General features: G+C 34.0%; 2 protein-coding genes across 6 annotated transcripts in view; one reads left to right on the top strand and one right to left on the bottom strand.

Moving 5' to 3' along the window:
* The window catches only part of sntg1 (syntrophin, gamma 1), a 169,979-nt gene that overhangs the window by 140,200 nt on the left and 22,279 nt on the right, over nucleotides 1-7,500 (top strand). The gene's annotated exons all lie outside the window — the stretch shown is intronic.
* pcmtd1 (protein-L-isoaspartate (D-aspartate) O-methyltransferase domain containing 1) overlaps nucleotides 6,999-7,500 on the bottom strand; it is a 39,091-nt gene continuing 38,589 nt past the window's right edge. For 4 of the 5 annotated variants that reach the window (XM_073940034.1, XM_073940033.1, XM_073940032.1 and 1 more), the window contains one exon: nucleotides 7,458-7,500. This exon is cut by the window's right edge and continues 1,177 nt beyond it. The gene's annotated coding sequence lies outside the window, so the exon portion shown is untranslated. The other variant, NM_001030067.3, reaches the window with a different exon arrangement.

The raw sequence follows: 7,500 nt of genomic DNA, 5'->3' as shown, positions 1-7,500 counted from the left end.
TCTTCTGCGATTGCGTTCAGCTATTCAAATTTACAAAAATCTTTTATCGCTAGCAGTGTGACTCTGAAGTGCTGTACTGTATGTTTGCACAATTTCCCCCTGACAAACCCCACAATAGCGACGAAACATTCTGCACTGTCAACGGAACCTGCGGTAGCACCCAAAAGGCAGAGGAAGATGCTAACTATTACACCAAAAGGTGAACTTCTGGACATGCTAAAGGAAGGTAGAAGTTACGCGAGTGTTTAAACAAGAGAGAAAGGTGTGAAAATGTTGATGGCTGCCTGAGAAAAGTGTATAAACTGTGTAGTGAGGGGTTTTACAGCCTAACATCTATAATTGTAAAAAATAAAGCTGACTAATTCGCGGATTTCGCCTATTGCGGGTTGTTTTTAGAATGTAACTCCCGCGATTAACGAGGGACCACTTCATTACAAATTTGCATCTCTCAAGTCTTAATTTGATTTTGCAATTCAGTTTACGTCTCAAAAACATATTTCTTATTATTCTGTAATGTGAACGTTGCGACTTTTTACACTTCTAAATTTACTTGACTTTTTTACTTACAATTTTGACCAGATTTTTTGCCAAAAAATAGTAACAGTTTTGATCTCAGTATTTTTTATTTTATTTGCTAATCTGTTTACAATTTTCTTGCAACTCTAACTTTTTTTAACTCAGTTTCGACTTTAATTACATTCCATTAATTAACGTATTTTTTTATATTCTGAAATCTGAAAATTGTGACTTTTGCAAAATGACAAAACAATCGAATCAATATATCGATTAGATTGATTCCAAGACTTTTCCCTCCACAATTCTCAGTTTACATCTCAAATTTTTTTATTTGCTATTCTGTTTACAGTTTTCTTGCAATTGACCCTTCGCTATGCCACACCCGAAAACCGCTTTCGAGCGAGGGGAAACAAGCCAAAGCGTTGTCCATATGGATTGTGCAAATCTTTCACCCGCTATCCTTAAAGTTTGGACGGGGTGGGGGAATTTCTTTTCCCTTTTCAAAACCTAAAACCCAAGAGGAGAAATGCCAGCGTGGATCAAGCTGTGTGAGGGGCGTTAAAAGAGCGGAGTTAAGTTGGTTTTGTTTTCGATATTCACATTCAGTGATAGACCGACAGCAATAACTCACACACCTCTTACCCTAAACAGATCTAAACTGTTTCCTACAAAAAGAAAAAGCAGGTCATGTTTCACAGCCGTCTTTTCCTTTTTATTCATCTCGATATTATGAGCACTGCTCTGTTTTGTTTGTAATAAAAACAAAAGCTTAAGAGGTGTAGCAAAAGTAACTAAGGAAGGCGGGGCTTAGCGAAGGGTCAATTCTAATTTGTTTTATTCTACTTCGACTTTAATTATATTTCACAATTGACTTATTGGCTTAATTAATTGAATTACATCTCAATATTAACTATTTTCTTAATATTCGGCAATCTGAAAATTGTGAACTTTTTACAGTTCCAAGTTTACTTCTTGACTTTTTTTCCCTCACAATTTTGACCAGATTTTTCTTCCAGAGTTTCTGTGTGAATCAGTGTGAATTTTTTCAATTTCAGACTTTCCCCTTTGGATCTAATTTCTTGCTATTGCATGTTTGAAGTCCACAGTTATGGCTTTTCCCCCTTACAGCTCCTTAAAGCATACATCTCAAAATTCTGACTTTTTTCTCCAAAAAAAAAAATCTAAATTCTTGCAGTTCTAAATTTCACATTTACATCTTGCATTTTATTTTCCCTAATTTTTTTCCCTTGAAATTCCAAATTTACTCTCAAAATTCTATTCTGACTTTTTTTTGATCTCTTGTAACTCCTTTTCATTCATTCATTCATTCATTCATTCATTTTCTTGTCGGCTTAGTCCCTTTATTGATCCAGGGTGGCCATAGCGGAATGAACCGCCAACTTATCCAGCAAGTTTTTACCCATCTCTGGGAAACATCCACACACACACACACTCATACACTACGGACAATTTAGCCTACCCAATTCACCTGTACCGCATGTCTTTGGACTGTGGGGGAAACCGGAGCAGCCAGTGAAAACCCACCGGAGGCAGGGAGAACATGCAAACTCCACACAGACACGCCAACTGAGCCGAGGTTCGAACCAGTGACCCAGCGACCTTCTTGCTGTGAGGCGACAGCACTACCTACTGCGCCACTGCCTTGCCCTAACTCATTTTCATCTAGCAGTTTTTGTTCCAAATTCTGATTTTCCTGTCCACTCTAAATTGTGAGGTTAACAATTTGACTCAATTATGGCACAAAAAGCAAAAGTTTAAAAGTGTCTATTAATTGTATTTTATTTGTCAAACTGGAAACAAGATTTTTATAATAATCCATGAATGACTACATAGGGAAGAAAAATGAGCATTTTACATTTCTTTCTTTGGTCTTTTAGCTTTTTCCTCATTTAGAGGATGTAAGATTTTAGTTAAACATTTGTTTTCTGTGAGGCATTTCTGTACTGCAAATGAATACAGCCTAAAATGTAATGCTGGTTAACCCCGACGTGAGATAGGCTAGATCTTAACAATTGAATCAGAACCATTTCTTCAATGCCCACTTTTCATAAAACATTTTTTTACTTGAAATAATATCCCAATTATATGTACAGTTTCATGTTGACTTTAATATCTCCAAACTCTCTACAAGCTGCTGTTCTGATGCTTTTATTTAGCGCATGCTAGTGTCATAAACTGACATGCAGGAATAAGATATGTGTTATCTAGCATTATGGCCAAAGCTTTACATTCAGCCTCTCATGCTAAAATACGTCATTGTAAAAAAACAAAAATAAAACATCCCTCAACTTGAACCATTATTGGGCTAAAATCATTAAATGACATGGAAGAGTTTGTTCTGTTTTAACCCAAGTCTGCGCAGGACATTTCGGATGGAGGAAAAAATAAGCATTTTTGCAGCATTAAATCCTTGTTTGCTTGTTTGTTTTTTTCTGATGTTGAGCATTTAGTCTATGCAAAAGAGAGATTTGAGATTTTCCCTAAAGCTGGGATATATTTGGATTAATATAGGACTGGAAAAAGCATTGTTTTATTTTTAGCTATGATTTGTTTTAATAAAGATGTACACTTAATAAAGATTTTATAATGTGTGACATTTTTTTTTTTATTGAGAGTTTTTATTGTCGTGTAATCCTGTTTCAAAAGCGCGTACGAATGGTGTCTGTGTCTTAATTGAATTTGGTCAATATTTTATGCAACAGAAAAAGCAAATTTCAGTTCAGAACGAAGAAACAAAATTGTTCCCATTTTATATTAGAGAGAAAAAATGTCAATTCATATATTATTTTAGAGGAAAACATGTATAATGGAAACATGATTTTTTATATTGTTTTGGGTTAAGTTTTAGTTATTTATGTCCTCAAATATAAAGCTAAAAATACTCAAGCATAAAAATAAAAGATAATTCCACTATTATATAAATATATATTATAGGATTTTATAAATAAATATGAGATATTGAGCTTCAAAGTTTTCGCATTCCATAGCAAACAGTGTGTGTAACATTTGTTTTTTTTTTTTTTTTATATAAAAAGAACTTAAAAAAAAAACATCCCATAATGTAAATAAGTTGTCATTTGAAAAGAATGTCAATAACTCAATTTAGACAAAAAATGTCAAATATTCATTCATTTTCTTGTCGGCTTAGTCCCTTTATTAATCCGGGGTCGCCACAGCGGAATGAACCACCAACTTATCCAGCAAGTTTTTACGCAGCGGATGCCCTTCCAGCCGCAACCCATCTCTGAGAAACATCCACACACATTCACACACTACGAACAATTTAGCCTACCCAATTCACCTGTACCGCATGTCTTTGTACTGTGGGGGAAATCGGAGCACCCGGAGGAAACCCACGCGAAGAAGGCTGGGCGAACATGCAAAATCCACACAGAAACGCCAACTGAGCCGAGGTTTGAACCAGCGACCTTCTTGCTGTGAGGCAACAGCACTACCTACTGCGCCACTGCCTCGCCAAAATGTCAAATAGAACCTTATAATTCTAAGGTGACGATATAGATATAAACAGTGATAAACAGTGGGAGATGGGGGGTTCTGGAACATTTTGACAACATTCTAGCAATCAAAGCATCTCAACCTTAAGAAATATGTAAAATGCTGACCAATATTATAAGATCATCTCAGATATCCCCCTGAGACTCGCCTATTGACTTGTATTGACAGTGTTTTCATGAATTTTCGAGCTACTCAGTCAAGTCCTGTTGTACTGTTCAGAGGACATCCTGGGCTTTCTAGTGATATGTCATTTGATTGGCTGGCATGCTAGGTACCACTTCTTACACTGCATCCAAAATGGCCGGCATACAAACAAGCACATTTTATGGGGAGAGAGGTATGTAAAACTGATCTTTTTAAATGTTTTTTACTATTATTATTACATATATGTTTGTTTATTAAAGTGTCAAGAACAATACATTTAGCTTTCAAAGCTGTTAACTTGTTTGTGTTTCAAAATGTCATCCTTTTTTAAATGTCCACTATAGTGGACAACAGGACCATCTTAATGTAATTAATGACTGCATGTTGTAGGAGGCAGAACTGAAGCAGAGAGGATTCTTTATATATATATATATATATATATATATATATATATATATATATATATATAGATAGATAGATAGATAGATAGATAGATAGATAGATAGATAGATAGATAGATAGATAGATAGATAGATAGATAGATAGATAGATAGATAGATAGATAGATAGATAGATAGATAGTTGAAGGAGAGTCTGACTTAGAGTCTGACAATTAGAAAATTAGAGACAATTAGAGAATGACAATCAGTTTTAAATCGCTTTTATGTTAATTTTTTTGTTTGTTTGTTTGTTTGAGTTCGGCTCTCTTTCAGATTAAACTGTTTCAGGAATTTCAATACAAAAATAAAAAATGCCTTTTGTTTTGTTTTTGTTACAGTAATATTGGATACATATCCCTTTACAGCCCTATCCTGTACAATTTTGTTGTCTGAGTGGCGGTCGTTTTGAACTAAAATGGTCCTGTGCTCCATTAAATTAAAAATAAAAACTAAATGTAAAAACTCTAAACTGAAGATTTTTTTTGACCCGAAGGAGGAAATCACAGAAAAAAAAAAAAACATTTTTTGGAGGGTCTCAGGAGGATATCATGGAGAATCTAAATGCTTCTTCTGTCAGCACCTCAAAAAGGTTTTGTGCATTTTCAAGGGCTGTTAAAAAGTCATAAAAGGTCTGTTTATGCTAAGGGAAAGGTAACATTTGTATGCTTAACTGCGCGATCCCGTGCCTTTGTGACAACAAAGCATAAGGACATCTCTATTGTATGTAATTTTGAATTCAAAGTTGCTATGATGTTGTTTTGAAAAATGTTATTGTTTTTACATTCTAGTTTTCCCCATCACCATCGCATATATACAGAGTTAGGGTGCACCAAAAAAAAACTAATAAAAAAAAATTCTTAGTCTGTGTATGTCCAATAACTGATTTATTATTTTTAAAGTTGACCATGAAGTTGTTTTTGTTATATTGTAATAAAATATGTTTTGGACATGTGTAGATTGACCAGTGAAGTACTAAAACACGCACAAAATACATTTTTAATGTAAACACAATAAGCATGTTAAGAAATGTAACTTTCTGCCGAGTAATTTGTGTAAATTCACCTTAAGAGGGAAAATAGCATGAATATGCTTACCATGTTCAATTCAGCATTTCAAGTCTTCGAGTGAACGATGAGGTTTTGAGAAAAACAAAATATCAAATCATCAAAGCTGAATGTACTGAGACTAAAGAAAATTACCTCGAGAATAATAATGCGCGTTCGTGAGACATTTTAGCGCGAAATCCTGTCCTCAATCCGCAAAAACATCGTAAATATAATGCGTGAATTTTTTTTCTGAGGTAAATTTACTTATGTTCATTGAAAAAGCAAGTTATCGCGTTCTGTGATCTAAGTTAGATTTATCCGTATCACATGTCCTGCCAAATCATTACAGATGACCAGATCTTTTCTTTTTTTTGGAACAAAGAAAGGCATACAAGTGGGTTAAACATCATTATGAGCAAGGTAAATAATGCCTGAAATCAAGTGGCTGTTTTTAGTAGCATATATAGGCTAAAGTTTATGGGACCATATGAACAACAGTAGGATTATAATTAAAGGGATAGTTCTCCAAAAACTGAACATTCTGTCATCACTTACTCTCATTCACTTGTTTCAAACCCATTTGATTTTTTCCCCTGTTGAACACAAAAGATGTTTTGAAAAATGCTGGAAACCTGTAACCCCTGTAATGTCTGTTTTTCCTACTATGTAAGTTACAGGTTTTCATCTTTCTTCAATTATATTATTTTGTGTTTAACAGAAGAATGAAACTCAAGACATTTGGGACCGCTTGAGGGAGAGTAAATAGTACATTAACATTGTTGGGTGAACAATCCTTTTAACACAACATAGATGATTGTCTCAATCTGTATTTAATTTGTAAAATGTGACTGAAATGATTTGTAAATTTGATTAAATTCCATTTAACAAAATCATTTACAATCAATCGAATAACTGAAATGAAGCCAAAGATTTCATATGCTGACAATATATTGCAAACAAGTTGTTACGACAGCGTGAAATCACCAACCGACAGAAACAGTTAAGTCTCCTACATTTCGAGTGAACGATGAGGTTTTGTGAAAAACAAAACATCAAGTCACCGAATTTGAACGTAGCCTACTATTTAGCCTAAAGAAAATTACCTCAAGCTGTGGGCACGTTCATGAGACATTTGGCACGCATTTTTGTCCTCGGTCTACCAAAAAACGTAAAAATAGCTACATTTACTTTATTTTCTGAGGTGAATCTACTTGTTATGTTTGTCGAAAAAGCAAGCTATCTCATTCAGTGAGCTATGTATATGGACACATGTCCTGTCCAATCATTTTATGGACAACCACATTTTTTTTTTGACCAAAGTAAGGCATTCAAGTGGAATAAACATCATTATGAGCCAGGTAAATGACGGAAATCGAGCCTTTTTTTCTCGTAGGTATATCTATAAATGCTAAAGGTTATACAGAGACTATATGAACAACAGTAGGATTATAAATAAAGTGATAGTTCACCAAAAACTGAACTTTTTTTCCCCTGTTGAACACAAAAGAAGATATTTTGAAGAATGCTGGAAACCTGTAGCCATTAGCTTCTGTAATGTCTGTTTTTCGTACTATGTAAGTCAATGGTTACAGGTTTTCAGCTTTCTTTAAATTATATTATTTTGTGTTTAACAGAAGAAAGAAACTCATAAAAGATTTAGGACTGCTTGAGGGAGAGTAAATAATAAATTTAGATTTTTGGATGAACAATCCTTTTAACGTAACATAGATGATTGTCTTAATTAATTTGTAAAATGTGACAGAAATGATTAATAAATTTGATTAGATTCCATTTAATGTAACAAAATCATTTACAAT

This window comes from Danio rerio, chromosome 24 (genome assembly GCF_049306965.1).
Source record: "Danio rerio strain Tuebingen ecotype United States chromosome 24, GRCz12tu, whole genome shotgun sequence".
Taxonomy (NCBI): Eukaryota; Metazoa; Chordata; class Actinopteri; order Cypriniformes; family Danionidae; genus Danio; species Danio rerio.
The sequence above is the reverse complement of the archived record's forward strand: the minus strand, read 5'-3'. Positions and strand labels throughout refer to the sequence as shown.